Source organism: Mixophyes fleayi, chromosome 1 (genome assembly GCF_038048845.1).
Source record: "Mixophyes fleayi isolate aMixFle1 chromosome 1, aMixFle1.hap1, whole genome shotgun sequence".
Taxonomy (NCBI): domain Eukaryota; kingdom Metazoa; phylum Chordata; class Amphibia; order Anura; family Limnodynastidae; genus Mixophyes; species Mixophyes fleayi.
In genome coordinates this window covers 430,129,488-430,147,587 of record NC_134402.1, presented here as the reverse complement: position 1 = coordinate 430,147,587, position 18,100 = coordinate 430,129,488, and the positions used below count along the sequence as shown (strand labels likewise).

At 41.9% G+C, this 18,100-nt stretch overlaps 1 long non-coding RNA gene across 1 annotated transcript; it reads left to right on the top strand.

Moving 5' to 3' along the window:
* The first annotated feature begins 3,509 nt into the window (after positions 1-3,509).
* LOC142109681 (uncharacterized) lies at positions 3,510-8,568 on the top strand. Its single transcript, XR_012680433.1, has 3 exons — positions 3,510-3,592; positions 6,455-6,539; positions 8,466-8,568. It is a non-coding gene; the product is annotated as an uncharacterized LOC142109681 (long non-coding RNA).
* Positions 8,569-18,100: the final 9,532 nt, after the last annotated feature.

The window sequence follows — 18,100 nt, the reverse complement described above, 5'->3', positions numbered from 1 at the left end:
CAGAGATCGGCATGCCCAAGAAAGATCGGACTGATAGATCCCTTCAAAAAGTTTTTGGGCTAGATTTACTAAACTGCAGGTTTGAAGAAGTGGAGATGTTGCCTATAGCAACCAATCAGATTCTAGCTTTCATTTTGTAGAATGCACTAAATAAATGACAGCTATAATCTGATTGGTTGCTATAGGCAACATCTCCACTTTTTCAAACCCGCCGTTTAGTAAATATACCCCTTTGCGTTAAAATAACTACCAACATTTCTCAATTAAAGAAGGACATTTGTCAACATTTTTATGTTGTCACAGACTTAATCAAACCTTCTAAAAAGTAAAAGTGGAGGTGTTGCCAATAGCAACCAAACAAATTGTAGCTATCGTTAATCTAGTGCATTCTAGAAAATGATAGCTGGAACCTGATTGGTTGCTATGTGCAACACTTCCACTTTTACTTTTTAGAAGGTTTGGTGAATCTGCCCCAATGTGCTGTGATGGAGGTAGAGCTGGGAACATATAAGGCTAAATTTTGCAGGTGAAATGTCCAAAATTTTGCATCCAAATTCAGAATGAGACAAAAAAGTCATGCAACAGCTTTGAAAATGAACTCATCTCTATGCACCAAGAATACACATGTAAGTTTATATGCAGAAGTTGTATAACATTGTATCTAGGCAACAAAATACACAACACATCATTTTTATATTTGAATGTAGAGTCTGGTTTGGCAATATATATTACTAGATATGTAACTACACGCTATGTTTTGCCTAATGACGTAATCTAATAAAAACGAGTCTCTAGTCTTGAGCACAATTTCACACCATCATAGTAGACCCGGCTTACAGAATATAGGAAACATTCTGGGAAACAGAGAGATTTATGCTCCTTCATAAACGTCTGTCTGGTTTATATTAGTACTGAGCTGGACAGAATGACATCATACAAGCCAATATTTCTTGATTTATGTGCGAAATAAAAAAAAGGTACTACATGAAGATGGTTGCTATTAGTTATGGGTGATGTCAGAAATTACTACAGACAGGCAGAACGTGCACAGGGCAAATTCTGACATTGTTTTCCGCTATTTGATGTTGGTCATGAGAACAAGATGGCGTCTTTGTGTGTGAAGATGAAAGGCTCTTCTAAAAGAGGAAAAAATAGGGTTTAACGGGTGTCATTCTGGAACGTGCTGTAGACATTGCTATAAAGTCTGCCCCATCTGTATTTTTAGGGCCTGTTATGTCCAATCTTGCCTGCAGCATAACATTCTGAACAATATAATTAGGTTCTAAAGAAGCGCTTCTCCAAAATACTGTCCATGGGAATGAGAATGAAAGGCAATTGTCAGGCAGTGAAAACAGACGTCATATATTTATATATTGATATTTCTGAATCTCAAATAAGGCACTTAGGAAAAATATATTATTGTGGAAAGTGAAAAAAGAAATAGTTCTGTTCACTCTACTAAGTTAAAGGTCTGACTCTGTTGATTTCTAGTTCAATAGCACATTAGTGCTGGGGACATAAAGAGTTCACACATTAGTAGTGTAAAGGCAGGGATGTGCCTATAGTGAGTTAATCCATACATTACATCTGTCCTGATTTACTGGGCACAGATCCAACTCTGGAGGTCTGAATCGTCTTGCCGATAGCAGCACATTGGATCCAAATGCCTGGTAGCCTGTCCTGAGCAGAGGGAAGTGGGTGCCACACTCACATTCCACTGAGTCGGCACAGGGGTGTTCTCAAGGGATGGAAGGGTCTTAGAGACAGCCTGGCACTTCGGAGGTGCCAAGTACTACTAAACATAACTACACCCCCATCGCGACATGGCCACGCCCCCACAGTAAGGTAGGCACACCACTGTCCCAATTCCAAAAATGTTATGGTTGGGAGGTATGGGCAATCTGATCCTTTTCCATGATGCAAGTGTATAAATTAGTGGTATTTACCTTTTTAGTAGGGATGTTCAATGACCCCCCGTGTTTTGGTTTTAGCTCTGTATTAACTTCGTGTTTTGGCAAAACTGCCCTCACCTGTTTAGGTTTTGGATTTGTTTTTTGTTTTGTTTTTTAAATGCTAAAAAATGCTAAAATCACATAATTTGGCTCTTTTTTTTGTTCCTGCATTATTATTAACTTCAATAACATTAATTTCCAGTCCTTTCCAGTCAATTTTTGGCAAGTGACAAAAACACTGCTACCCCTCCTGTTTCTGTATGAGCAATGTCACTGGAGAGTGACAAGAACACTGCTACCCCTGTTTCTGTGTGAGAAACGGCACTGGAGACTGGAGAGTGACAAGAACACTACTACCCCTGTTTCTGTGTGAGAAACGGCACTGGAGACTGGAGAGTGACAAGAACACTGCTCTACCCCTGTTTCTGTGTGAGCAATGGCACTGAGCAATGTCACTGGAGACTGGAGAGTGCCAAGAACACTGCTACCCGTTTGTGTGTGAGCAATGGCACTGGAGACTGGAGAGTGCCAAGAACACTGCTCTACCCCTGTTTCTGTGTAAGCAATGGCACTGAGCAATGTCACTGGAGACTGGAGAGTGACAAGAACACTGCTACCCCTGTTTCTGTGTGAGCAATGGCGCTGGATCTCCTGGGGAGGGAGGTACTTATGGAATCCAAAACCTGCGAGATCTTACAACGCAATGATGACTTTTGCCTCGATTTAGATCCAGGAAGCGGGAAAGTAGGTACTCAGACTGGCGATGTTCGGGAATTTGGTTTTCGCAAAACCGAGCTTGAGCATCTCTACTTTTTAGCTTATCTAATATTTGTGCACACAACTTTATTTAAATCTGTTCATGGTAGTTTGTATAGAGGATGAGAACACTATTTCAGTTGCCTTCTAATTAAACAGGAAGGGTAGCACAGCCCTTGTTTATGTTTTACCATATATTCAACACTTAGACCTTATATCTACTGTAGTTTGATTTGTTTAAATACGCAAATGAAAACAAATGTTAAATGCGGTTAATTATCACTTAAGTTGCATTGGTGAAGACATTGGAGGATGCTTCATTGACCTCCACGTCTTTATGTGGGATAAGGGAACATGAACAGTCAGGAAGAACACAAGCTGAGTAGGAGAATTTAAATAAAAATAAGAAATAGAAAATGTTGGTGATAACAGCCTTCTGCCAATTATCTGAACCAAATGAATCTGTGACAAACTGCACTATGCAGTCAGGAAAACATAACAATTAGAAAAAGGTTTTTCACTGAATTTGAAAAAAATGTATTAAAAAGATTCTTTCGAACTCCTTAAATTTAAAAACTTCAATTTACAGGGATAGTAAAAGCTCCAAATTGAAGTGTCTGCTCCATTCCCTGCCGCTGACAATATAAAGAGAGGGGTAGATTCACTAAAACTTCTAAAAAGGAAAAGAGGAGGAGCTGCCCCTAGCAACCAATCATATTCTAGCTATCATTTATCTAGTACATTCTAGAAAATGATAGCTAGAATCTGATTGGTTGCTATGGGCAACACTTCCACTTTTCCTTTTAAGAAGCTTTACTATATCTACCACAAAGTCTTTTACTTCGTGTAGCTCCACATTACATTTACTACAGAATGACACACAGGTGGGCAAATAATTCAGCCATAATGGTAGCCAACCTCTAGTAATGAGTGTGACTGATAAAACTGAGAGTCTGGCAACATCGTAGGGGCAACTCGATCAATTATGTCAGGAATGGTTATACCGATATTATTAGACAGTATAGAGGGACCTTACAGTCTCTTTGACATGCTTATCAGGTGCTCATATAATATGGCGGGAAAACAGTCATTTCTAATGGATCCCTGAAATGTCAACTTAAGTCAATATTCTGAAACATAGGTATGTGCCCAAAAGCCGAGCACATGGTAAGTTGGAAGTCGCAAAGGGCATCACAAGCTGTCCAGTGATGGCGCCATCGGAAGATCAGGGTAGCACATACTTACCAACTTTGTAGTGTTGTTCTCTGGGAGATCCCGATGGGTCAGGGGGTGAAATGGGAGGGTGGAAGTGGGTGAGGCGAGGCAAATAGCGTCATTTTGGCCCCGCCCTTAGACGCAATGACGCAAAAGCGTCAAATTGCCACGGGGACACGGACAAAATTACGCCATTCACTGCAAACTACGTCATTGAAGCTCCCATCCTGCCCACTTCACTACATCCTACCCTTACATAACTTTATTAGTTTGTACAACCCTTCGTCATACTTGCCAACTCTCCCGGAATGTCCAGGAGACTCCCGAAATCAGGGTCGGTCTCCTGGATTCCCTGGAGAGCAGGCAAGTCTTCCGCATCCCGCAATTTCCTGGGCAAAATAACGCAATTCGCAATGAAACGCGTCATTTTGGCCACTATGACGCAATTGACCGCGCCCGCCCCCTAGTCACGGCCCTCTCCCGGACTGCACTGCCTGAAAGTAGGCAAGTATGCCCTTTATGCAACTTTAACTTAACCTATAGCTCTATTTTTATTGGTTTCTTTTTGCCTTTCAGATAGGCTTTTATATATAATTATATCCACAGATAAACTTTATATAATATATAAATTGAAAGGTGGAAATTCCATTTAAGTGCGCTTGTTAGTTATTCCACAATACAAACATCATCTCACATATTGGGCATACTGTACCTGCTGTACTTTTATGATATTGCAGAGATAACCCATAAAGAAATCCCTTTGCTCTCTCTGCTGCTTGGTCTTCTGTTACCTCAGGAAACTGACTGGAAATTTCCAAGAATTACCATTCAGACTGAAACTGTGCATAACAAGAAAACCATGTTACACCGCACACGGCAATAGTGTGGTAAACAATCCTCAGCACAACTGAATTGCAGGAGATGAACCCCTGAGACTGAGACTTCAGAACAGCTGTCAGTGTTACGTAAGAATCCTCCTTTGAAACATTCTGTACCCTCCAGCAATACAACAGAAGTTCCCTTGCAAATTGAATATCAAACTCCGATCAACCTTCAGGAAAAATATTTCCGCATAAATAAGCAGAAAGTGAACACGATGATGACTCGAGAGGTCTATGAGACGACTTTGATAGCATTAACGCTTTCATTTCTTAAAGTACCGTTTAACTCCAATTTGATATTTACAGATATAAATCTTGAATGTCATATACATAGTGCAGTATTAAGGGGCCTAGGTATCATTATAGCCCCTTCAGTTATTGCCAGCATTTCTGAAAGCAATACTGACAAGACTGCTGAGTATTTGCCCTTCTGTCCTCAATGAGCTCGCCTTAGTTCACCTGCATTATGGTCTAGCGCAGTGGATCCCAAACTCCATAATTTTTTCAAGGCACCCCTAAGCCAAAATAATTACCAAGTAGTCCCGCACCTTGCTTAGCACCGCCCTGTCCGTGGCACTCCTGTGACATCACTGAGACACCCCAGGGAACCACTGGTCTAGCACATACTTGCCTACTTTCGAAGGCAGCTGCCTGGGAGGGAGGCCGTCGAGGGGGCGTGGCCACGCGTGGTGCACTGTTAGGGCCACAATGGCCCATTTTGCTCCTCCTCCACCCTCTTTAACAACGAAGATGGCTGGATCCAGGATATTTGCCTGCTTTCTTTGGAGTCCGGGAGAATTCCCAAAAATTCGGGTGTCTCCCAGACATTCTGGGAGAGTAGGCAACTATGGTCTAGCAGGTTTACCTCCCCAGTCAAACTCCCCACATGCCACTGGAGTGCTACTCAGATGCCCCATCTATACTGGCCAGGAGCGGTAACAGTGAGGGCCGTCTTAACAGCATTATAGGCCCCCGGGCAACGCAGAGAACTTTGGCCCTAACCGTAGCATGTGTGTGTGGTGGGGGGAGGGTCAATTATAAGGAAGGGAGAAACAGCAGATTTAAAAACATTTTTGCATCACAGGTTGCAGAGCAGAGTCAAAGAAAACCGAAACAAAGCCACTGTCACGTTTTTATTGCGCTCTGCTCCATTTCTTTCATTATTTACATTTATAGTGAGAAGTCGGCAAGCCTATGGGGCCCCTATGCTCGTGTGGCCCCTGGGAAACTGCCCAGCGTGCCTTTGTGTTAAGACAGCTCTGATAACAGTGACCCCCCATAAACTACACAATGCATTTCTGCACAGCAAGTCTGCAAACCTGCCATCCACACTTGCTAGCACAGATAGAGTAGCTCTGTCTTAATAGGATAGCATCTGCAGAGGGGTGAAGGAGATCATGATGGAACCCTTAGATTATAAGCTTGCGAGCGGGAGCTTTTTATCTCTTTGTCCGTATTATCCAGTATTGTATATTATTGTGTTTGTAAAGCGCTATATAATTAAATGTTGTTGATGGATAGAATTAGCATTCCAGTTATTTTTGTATAATATTCAGCTTAGTATACCACAGCCTTTGATATCTATTATTGTAAAATAGTGATTTTATGTTTTTGCTTTTTTTCAAAAAGTAACATTTTTGATGTACTTAGATATCAAAACATAAGAAAGGAGAACATACCTTCATTGTCCCGATGCTAGGAACCCACCAATCGGATGAGGATCAGGGTAGGACAGGTAAATACAGTTTTCTAATTTTAAGACTGTTACATAAGTCCACCAAGAACAAATCCTTTTGTTGTGGGGGGGAGATATATGTATATCATCATCATTTATTTATATAGCGCCACTAATTCCACAGCGCTGTACAGAGAACTCACTCACATCAGTCCCTGCCCAGTTGGGGCTTACAGTCTAAATTCCCTAACATACATACACATACACACACACACACACTTACACACATACTATGGTCAATTTTGTTAGCAACCAATTATCTACCAATATGCTTTCGGAGTGTTGGAGCAAATCGGAGCACCCGGAGGAAACCCAAACAAATATATATATATATATACTAGCTGAAATGTGTGTATATATATATATATATATATATATATATATATATATAGAGAGAGAGAGAGAGAGCTGAAGTATCCAGCGTTGCCCAGGTTTAAATCCTCAAGTTATTAAGTTATCAATGGATTGGATGTAACTGCCAACACTTTAAAAATAATTAGCAGTTTAGATGTCATCCAAATCGATCCAGAGGAAGACCCAGAACAAGCTCCATGTTTTAAAGTGCCAAACGTACACCAACGTACAGTGGTAGGGATCCGACCGGGACCCCTACCACTCCATTAGGCACCCCAGACAAATTTCCACCCCTCTGTGAAGGTGTCATCCAAATCGATCCAGTGGAAGGCCCAGAACAGGCTCCCCTGGTCAACGTTCAGCCCAAGGTACACCAACAGAAAGTCCGTCCAGGACCCTAAATCCACTAATACCTGTCCAGGATCCAACTGGACCACCTCGCATTGGTTTCATCCCAATCAGTGCAGGGATGTCCGAATGCATAACCAGACAGAAAAACATACCAATGATTTTATACATAAGATATATATATATATATATATATATATATATATATATATATATATATATAAATATATATATACAGTGTTTAAAGTGGAGGTGTATACCACCACTTCTAAATCTGCACAATATTTATATGTACTCCATACTGTAAATTATTACAGATATTGTAAGTCACTTTGCAGTTCCATGACCTATATAACAGGGTCATGGAACTCCTCAGGCTCTTCTAATATACTTAAAATTTACCCTAAAATGTAGCCCATATGTATTATGCAGTATTTTTACAATGTTTACATAACAATGTACAAATACAGATAGATGTGAACAGACAGTGCATATACAAGTACAATCCTGAAACAAGAGTGTATAGAGGGCTGTGTTTGTGAGAGATGTCAATCTAACCCTTATTACCGTGGGTACAGATCAGCTGCATGGAACGCTCCCTAAGGGCGTGTTTGAAGAAGTGGAGATGTTGCCTATAGCAACCAATCAGATTCTAGCTTTAATTTTGTAGCATGCACTAAATAAATGACAGCTAGAATATGATTGGTTGCTATAGGCAACATCTCCACTTTTTTAAACCCTCCGTTTAGTAAATATACCCCTAAGTGTAAGGAAAAATGTAAAGTGATTTCAATGGATGGCTGAGGACTCGTTCACATATATGCCCTGGGAAAATGGATAAAAACAGGAGAACTAACACAAGCTTCAGATGTGTTTTAGTGCTGTGTTTTCAATGTGCTTTTAATGCACTACACTTTTACCAATGCAACCCCCTGCTCTGAGAAGCAGGGAATGCCCTGTTCTAAAATTTTAGTACGTAATGGTGAGGAGAGCACCATCGACTCTCATTTATTTATTGTTTGTGCTCTTTTAAAATGTGTGAAGAGCGCCAAAAAACAAACGCAGAATGATGTAAATCAACATCAAAGCTGTACGGGGAAATATATCCCTTTTGCATCCTTCTTGAAACAGACTTTACTTGCAATCTGTATGGTAGCGTGTAAACTGCTGCATGAGCTAAACACTGCGATACTGTCCTGTACATGACTGTGTATTTTCCCACAGTTCTATGGAATCTGGTTCTTCACGGCGGTCATGGTAAAAGGCTGAGTCATCGTAAAACCTACAACGCGTGAGATGCAAAATGTAGTTATTGAATAGAGGACAAAACCACAATGTTTTGAAATTATGTTAATGAAATCAAAACGATTAAAATCTTTCCATTGGCACCGAATCTGAGGTATCCATTTCTGCATGCCTACATATGATTATTCTAAGTATGCCTTTATACTTATATATTTGCAGTGTATAAAAACTGTTGAAGTGAAGCATGGAAAGTGGCCTTAATGGTGGTAGTGGCAGCAACAAAATAAATCAAAATAGCAAAGAAGTTCAGATAGTAAAGAAGTATTTATTGCAGACTTGTCCATGTCTGGGAGACTCTCAAATTCCAGCTAGGGGCTAGATTTACTAAGCTGCGGGTTTGAAAAAGTGGGGATGTTGCCTATAGCAACCAATCAGATTCTAGCTTTCATTTATTTAGTACATTCTACAAAATGACAGCTAGAATCTGATTGGTTGCTATAGGCAACATTCCCACTTTTTCAAACCGCAGCTTAGTAAATCTAGCCCTGGGTCTCCCGGCTTCCTGGGAGAGCAGGCATCTTGCCAGTGAAGTGGGCTGGACGGGACGTCGATGACACAATCACGTCATTTCTCTGCAGTAGGTGGAGCCAAATTACACAAATCTGGGCGCCCCGCCCTGTTCCACACTTGTAATTCACCTGCCCACCAGGATCTCCCGAAGGGGAGAAATATAAAGTTGGCAAATGATTTATTGTCTTGTAAGCGGTGTGATATTTTTAGCTGACCTTGATGAATGTATTCTTGTCAGTGAACAATCAGCTCATGTTACAGAATATAGAGAATATCTTAGCACTGGACTCTACGTTGTGTTCCATGGAATGCTGCGGTAGATCAGGGCCGCCGAGAGGAATCTGTAGGTCAGATGTGGATGGATCTTGGCCTAGGAGTGTGACCATACAGGTCAATCGAAAGCTATTGGTTAGCTCAGTCACTCTCCTCACCAATAATCCATACTTGCCAACTTTATTAAGTTGGCTTCCGGGAGCGGTGGGCGTGGCTACAAAATTTGCGTCAACGTAATGACGCAAATGCATCATTTGACAGTAGGGGGCTGGGCCAAATACCGCAATTCACTGTGAATCGCGGCGTTTTGGACCTAATTCTGCCCACTTCACTAGGAAGTTGGCAGAATTTTGCCACATGCAGGAGATTGCCACACTCTCCCGGGAGTCCGTGAGACTCTCGCAAAATGCGGGAGTCTCCTGGATATTCTGGGAGAGTTGGCAAGTATGCAATAATCTGGCTGAGCTCCGGGCGTAGATGAGTGGATAGGCGAACATAATTTTCACCCCATGCCCTCAGCCTGTGACTTCGCTCCATTCCCCTCCTAAATTCACGCCCCTGCTCCTGTCACATGCAGACCTGTCCTCACTAACATTAACACACAGGTCACCAGCTTCCAAGATCAGCACACCTACCTCCTGAACACTCTGTACTGCTGTAAACATTCTGATTATCTGATGGATAATTGTAGGTTTCCAGATTATCTAGGCATGTGCAAAACCTTTTTAGCAGTGTAAAATATCTCAGCCCCCAGCCAAACCGGAACTGCCTCCATAAACGCACACATTGGCCACCCATGAATCTCATTTAAATATTTTGCCCTACAAAACAAAATCCTATGGCGGATCGCGTCATTGTAGCTTTGCAGCGAAATGCGTGATGCATCATAGCATTGCGTGACGGAACCGACATAAAGTGATACACATAGCTGCCCCTTCTCTCAGTCGCACTTTGCCTCCCCTCCGGGATCTCCCAGAGGGGTAACAGAAAAAGTCAGCAAGCATAAAGTAAATTTTAAGGCAAACAATAACCGCAACATGAGATACTTCAATATTTCATCAACTGAATGTCTTATATGAGCCTTTGAATACAAAAATGCAAATACAAAGTGTTGGTGTTGCAGCGTGCCATTAAACAGTCAAGGAAAACGAGCTTCTAGTTTAATAGGATATTGGTAACAAATGGAATTCTGATGGTGAAAACAGCAGGAAGAGTAGGTGGAGGTCAGAAGATGTTTTTGCAGCTGGACATAGGTACAAGCAGCTGTGACATTACCCCTACAGAGACAGGTTACAGTGATGATTAGGAAGTGTATTGAGAGGTCTATTTATTAAAGGGTGAAAGCCCTATCTCCGGAGAAAACATCCGCTTTCACCCTATACCTCCAGAGGTCACCGCCGGTGATAGCAGTAGATGTGCTGCACAATATTTCATTCAACAGAACTACTTGTAAAAGGAATGCACAGTGTGCACATTTTATATGCACACATAGCTAATTGTCCAAGTTTCACTGTGACTGTCCCTCTGTTATAACCCCACTAATGTACCTTTAAAAATTTTTATAAAAATATATTTGGCTGTATATATACAACCACAAGAGTTATTCTGGCATAAGAACGAGTTAAACAGAATTTACCTTCTATATAGTGTTGGGCAACCAGATATACTTCAGGGTCCGCATGGTGCAGACCTCTAAGATTTAAAAGGGCCTCATATTACAGGGCAGGACGGTGGCTAAGTGGTTAGCACTTCTGCCTCACATCAATGGGGTCATGAGTTCAATTCCCAACCATGGCCTTATCTGTGTGGAGTTTGTATGTTCTCCCCGTGTTTGCGTGGGTTTCCTCCAGGTGCTCCGGTTTCTTCCCACACTCCAAAAAAAACATACTAGTAGGTTAATTGGCTACTTTCAAAAATTGACCCTAGTCTCTCTCTCTGTCTGTATGTATGTTAGGGAATTTAAGCTCCAATGGGGCAGGGACTTATGTGAATGAGTTCTCTGTACAGCACTGTGGAATCAGTGGCGCTATATAAATATATGGTGATGATGATATTACCCATAATATCAGAAATAAGTTAAAACAATCAAAGAAACACTGATCTATAATAATACATCAGCAGACATTTTATACAAGTGCTACAAGCTATAACAAACAAATCTGTCACTACAGCAGGAAGGAGCTGGGGCCGCAGGTGATGGCTCAGAGAGCTGCCTGTCGCCCATAACTGCTTGTTTATTTTAGTGTTTTCTGGTTAACTTACCTGTTGGACGAAAATGGAAATGTATGTAAATTTGTAAAGTGCATTTATTTATGATGCAACTCATGTTAATCAAGGCACATAGGGTCTGATGCAGCGTTGACAATAATTCACCAATCGCAAGTGCAAATTGCATTCACTAAAAAGAGTGCATCTGTGGGCATTAGGAAAGCTGCAACTATCGCCAGATAGGCCTACACCAGTAACATATGCGCGCGGTTACGTCAGGCATACGTCACATACATTTACGCCCATGTTTATGACCATTTCTTTTGTTTGTAAAATAAATATTCACTATCATGTGTCAATAAAACTTCAGAAACCTCTCTCATACAGGAGGAACAACTCCTTTTCTCATGTATGTGAAAATAAAATTTTCACATAAACAGCAAAATACTGGATATGTACATACAACAAAGAAAGCACCTATCAGAATCAGCGGAGCATTCACAAACAGCCAATCATAAGAGGCCCGCTATTGTTGGTGACCGTTATCATCCGCTTTTTGCGCCAGCCCTTGTCCATCCTCAAATAATAAGGCTTGGACAGCCATATATGAGCCAGTCTCCCGGTTTGCTTCTGGTCACAGGTGTGTAAACACATCCTTACAGTACTCAGCCTATGTTAGTACACCCCTTCCCTTCCCTGGGCAGCCTCTCCAGATGCAATTGGGCGTAAGTGCCAGAATCACGCAAGTGTGCACTGGTGCATGTGCGTACAGCCTCTTTTCTAGGCGTGCACAGACTGATTTCATCCTATGCACACTAGAGTAGTACTCACCCTGTATCAGCCCCATAAGGTGTATGAATTCTAAAATTGGTGGTTTAACCTAATCTAGAGCTTCTCTGCCTATACCATAGTTGCCTACTCTCCCGGAATGTCCGGGAGACTCCCAAATTTTTGTGAGTTCTCCCGGACTCCCGAGAGAGCAGGCAAAAATCCCGGATCCAGTTGTCTCCGTTGTTGAAGATGGGTGGGGACGGGGATAAATGCGGCATCGTGGCCCCGCCCCCTGCTGCTTTTGGCTGAATTACATAAGATTCACAGGGGCGGAGCCTAACGGTGCACCACGCGTGGCCACGCCCCTTCGACGGGCCCCCTCCCGGACAGCTGCCTTCAAAAGTAGGCAAGTATGGCCTATACCTGCCAGATGTTCCGGACCCATGGTCTAATTAACAAGTGGTGAAGGGCCAAAATACCGGCATAAACGTTGGCAAAAGGCTCTTTCACCACTTTTTGTTATTTAACAAGGAGTTAACACTAATTAGAGATTTCTCTGGCCTTAACCTAATAACCGACATATCTCTGTCTCCATAGACCTCTATGGGAACAGAGGTTTATTAAAAGCTTCAAAAAGTTTGTGTACATCGGGCATTACTTGACTGTTAAAATGGGATCCAGCTAAAGCATCTCCAGATTTGCTGGATCCCTCACTCGACACAACGCTATGCTCATAGTACTTCCCCTATTCACCGGCAGCATTAGGCTGCTGGTTTACAGGAATAAATCTTCCTGGAGCCCCGGCATGGTAAACAGCAGTAGTACTAAATAATAATAATAATAAATAAACCCTTTAGGCTTTCAGTTGCACTTGATGGAAAAAAAAAAGTTAAAAATAGATTTAAATTTTTTAAAAAATAATAAATATTTAAGGAAATAATAATAAATACGTTTTCATAATGATAACAAAAATGCTTTATTAAAGACGGGGCCCCTAAGTATTGCTATCCAAGCTCTTAGTTACACCCTGAATTTATATCTATAATGAATGGATTGTACAACGATACACTCGACGGGCCACGATCGCTGCTTGTGGCCTTCATAGTCAGTTAAGCTTTGGAGAACTTGTCAGTGAGTACTGCCATACCATTCCCTATAGAGATCAATTAGCTCTATTTTCACAGTCGTTTAAGCAAAGCAAGTGGCGTGTGTCTCTGACCTAATTGCAATCACCGGCACAAGCTGCCTCCCTGGCTCTTCACATTTCCCTTTCTAGCATTGTGTCCGACAAAGAAATAAAATTCAAAATCATCATCATCATCATCATCACCATTTATTTATATAGCACCACTGATTCCGCAGCACTGTACAGAGAACTCACATCAGTCCCTGCCCCATTGGAGCTTACAGTCTAAATTCCCTAACACACACACACACACACAGACATACAGAGATAGGCAGACAATGGTCAATTTGTTAGCAGCCAATTAACCTACCAGTATGTTTTTGGAGTGTGGGAGGAAACCGGAGCACACGGAGGAAACCCACGCAAACACAGGGAGAACATACAAACTCCTCACAGATAACTTGAACAAAATTTGCCCTATACAGTCATTACATAAAACCGCTATTCATATCCCCAAATTGTATAATATGAACACAGACAATATAAGCTGATATAACGTTTAATATTACAGTATTATTATTGCTCTTTAGTTTGTAGCCCCTATATATTTTGCAGCACTGCACAGCAAAGGTTTATTCATTGACATCAGACCCTGCACCATTAGAACTTACAATCTAATCTCCCACAAACACAGACACACACAATAGGGATACTTTAGTTAGAAGCCAATTAACTTTCCACCATATTTTTCGTCCCTGAGAAGAAACCCAGAGGAAACCCACATGAGAACATACTGGGCCTGATTCATTAAGGAAAGGAAAGAGAGAACATAGGAGTAACTTTGCACTTTGGCAAAACCATGTTGCATTGAAGGGGGTAAATTTAGTTGTTACAGGTTTATAATTGGGGTAGGACATGTCCCAGTTCAACTTTAAATTTCAGTGTAAAAATAAAGCTATCAAGTATTTTTGTGCTATATGAAAAACAGCCAGTATTTATCTTATGTGCAATATAGTAAACTAAGTTGCACCCCTTGTAATGTAACATGGTTTGTCCAGGAGAAAACATACTGCTTTTCTTGCCTTAGGCTAGGTACACACTAGAGTGTATTTGTACAATAATCGGGCATATCAGCCAACATACGACCGTTCGGTCGGAAGTCGGGTCAGTGTGTATAGTGACACGATGGTCGAAAGTCGTTCCAAAGTGTCGATTTGCACCTCATTTGGTTGGTTGTACTGTTTAATATTTTCCGACCAATCACAGACCGATCATGTAGTGTGTACTCATGCTGACGATCTCCATAGAGGTTACAGAGTCGGGCTCTTTTCAGCCGTTGCTAGCGATGAATGTCCCAGTGAATAAATGTAGAGAGTGCTGTAGAAGGAATATTTCATTTGTTCGTTCTAAGACAGAATGTTTCGTTTCAGAGTCACAGAAGCTAACGAAATTTGTTAGGACATGTGGATAGCTATAACAAATCATTTAATCAGTGTGACAATGCGACAATAATGAATGAATGAATATTGTGCTGTCATTCTCTGAAGACTGGAGGACCAGATGAAGAGCACAGATCTGAAGGTAAATCGGGTCAGTGTGTATGGATGAATCGTCAGACTGATCAGACTTTCAGTCATAGGTACAATCATTTGAGATAACACATCGGTCGGAAAATTCTTCAGTATGTACGTTTACCTTCCTTAATGAATGAGGCCCAATAACTCCATGAGAATAGGACTCCTGTCTGATTCTACCATACTTGTCTACTCTCCCAGAATGTCCAGGAGACTCCCAAATTCCGGGTAGATTCCCTGGAGTGGACACTTACAGTGATCTGCGTCATTTTGGCACTGTGATGATGGGATTATGGCATGGCGTCGCAGGGAGTGGGGGCCAACATTTCATAAATTACATGGTCCTCCCCTCATGATCTCTCAGGGAGTACAGGAGTCAAGTTGTCAAGTACAGAGTCTACCCTAAAGGCCAGTTTCACAAGGTAGCAATGCTAACAAATGTGCCACAGTATAGAATATTTCTACATTAAAATGCAGAGGAAATCTACTCGCAGAATTTGGAATGTTCTCACTTCATAACGTACAATTACTGTAAATTTTATTAGTGGCAATTTGGGGTTGTTCTCATTATGAGTTGTCACAACACAGAGCAATAAATACACAGTACACACTGACTTCCATTGAAAAACATGTCTAGAGAGAAAGATTTATGACTTAGATTACATGACAGTGAGAGGAGATTTACGTCCTATCCTCATGTTTGTCTGCACGGTGCCGAAAAATACTGCTGATTATCCGGTTTTAAAATGTATCCTATATCCAGGAAACAGCCCTGTTTTTTCATGGTTAACCTGCCGTGCCCCCGTTTTACACACTGTCAGCAAAAGACTTGCAAAAAATGTGATGACTAAGTTAGCGTTATGGTAAAATACAGTTAATAAGTGAATCAATGGCCACAACGATTACTAAATAATTGTCACAAACACCTACGTTACCCAGACTTCTAAGTCACACTTTAAATCTGTTATTGTAATAGAAAATTGTATATAACCGTAAATATATTTCACTGATTGCTTTATCACATGTTAATGAATAATAACACACACACTTTTCAATTATGTATTAAGTATAAACACTTTAGTTTAGTGTATTTGGCTCCTAAGTTTAATGCGACTGCAATAAGCTTTGTGTAACTTTTTACATTTTGCTCTTTTGTAGCTGTGTATAGCAAGATGTGTCTTATAGAAATTTCTATACAAAAAAAACCTTAGGAGGGTTTCTCTCTTGTGCCCCTAGGCAAGAATGAAAGTACGTGTCCTTGTAGACAATTTAATTTTCTACTTATAACTTTACAGAAATTTAGAAGGTTACAATTAAGCTGTGTACACACTACAGACAATTTCTCCCGATGTGATATCTTTAACGATTTTACCAAGGGCTGAAAGTCCCGATCAGGGACTCTGCACACACCATAGAGATCTGCCTACACTGCTGGTCCTGAGTGCAGACACACTGCAGAATTTGCCCGACATCATTCCATCGGTTGTAGTGATTTTTAGTCCAGTTATAAAATCAAATGAAAAGATATGATATGCTTTGATGTGATAAAACATGATGGTGGTAGCGTACACACTAATGCAATATAGGACCTAACAGTGTCTATCGCATTCATGCCAATTCTCCCGGAATGTCCAGGAGACTCCTGAATTTCGGGTAGGTCTCACGGACTCCCGGGAGAGCTGGCGATTCTCCCGCATCTGGCCCATCTGCTCACTTCAATAAAATTAAAGCCGGAATGTACGGGCTGAGGGAGGCGGGGCTTCACGATTTGTGTCATTTTGGCCCCGCCCCCAGTGATGTAATGCTTGTTTGGGGTCTTTATACACTGTTAAAAGACCCTTAACAGGCTTTACGTTACCGGGGGCAGGGCCAATGTGACACAAATCACGAAGCTCCGCCTCCTCCTCCCATACACTCCTCCTGCCCTCCAGGATCTCCCGTCCCGGCCAACATAAGGTTGGCAAGTATGGTTTATCGTGTGATTTGCACAATAATTGGATGAAAAACCTGTAATAACATGAAAGACATATGGAGTACAATAAAAGTGATCATACCAAATAATAGTATTGACATACTTGGGGTGGTCAAGTGTGAATTGCAGGGAGAAACGTGATGAAGCTAATCGTGCCATTTTGCCCCCATGTTAGGCACTGTCCCCGAATCTCATCCATAGAGCGGAGACTGCTGCCTGTCATTTCCATCCGAGGAAGCCCTGTTGCTAAGCAACAGGGACACTGTTCCCCCGGTCGTCTGTTCGCTCCCAGGAGAATGTGCAGTAGCGCGTCCTGTTGCTAGGCAACGAGACGCCAGTTCTAGACCCGTCGGCGGTCAGTGACGTCAATGACGGCCGGCCTATCACCTAGCTGGCACCTCTATGTAAACCAGTCTCTAATGCCATTAGGGTCTATCAGGTCTATTCCTGTCTCCAGCGTTCCATGTGCTACCTAATTGCTTCTGACCTCCAGTTTGACCCGGATTGTACTCTGATTTCTCTCCTGGATCCTGATTCCATTTGCTTGCTCTTCAGGTTTGACCTCGGCTACCCTGACTACACCTCTGGATCACCCTCAGTACTGCATTGTCTGATCGGCTTGACCAGGATTGTCCTGACCACTTTCACCACTACTACACTGGTAAATGTCATGGAGAACCGCGACCTGCGCCACCCTTTACAGCAAAGCCCAAACCTCCTTACGAGGATCCCTGGTGAATACCGGGGGGTGGGTCAGACTCCACGCCTCCTTGTTTAGCAGCGCAAATACCAGTTAGTAGCTCCAAATTCACTATCCTGACACCCCATGACCGTGGCATTGTGCTGTGGTCGGAGGGATGACACAATTTGCTGCGAAACGCGTCATTGTGGTCTGCTATTCTGGAGTCATTCCGGGAGCAGAGGCAAGTATGAGTATTGTATAGGAGTCTCTCAAAGGCTAAGGGGAAAGAAGAGTCAATCAAAAATGGGGATATAAGAAATGTAAGTGCTGATCATATATGTCGTGGTTTCCCAGTCTGCATTCATCTGCCATAAATTTGGGCAGCTCTTGTCTTTGAACGTATCAGTTGTTGGAAGTAGGAAGCTGTGATAAAGATTC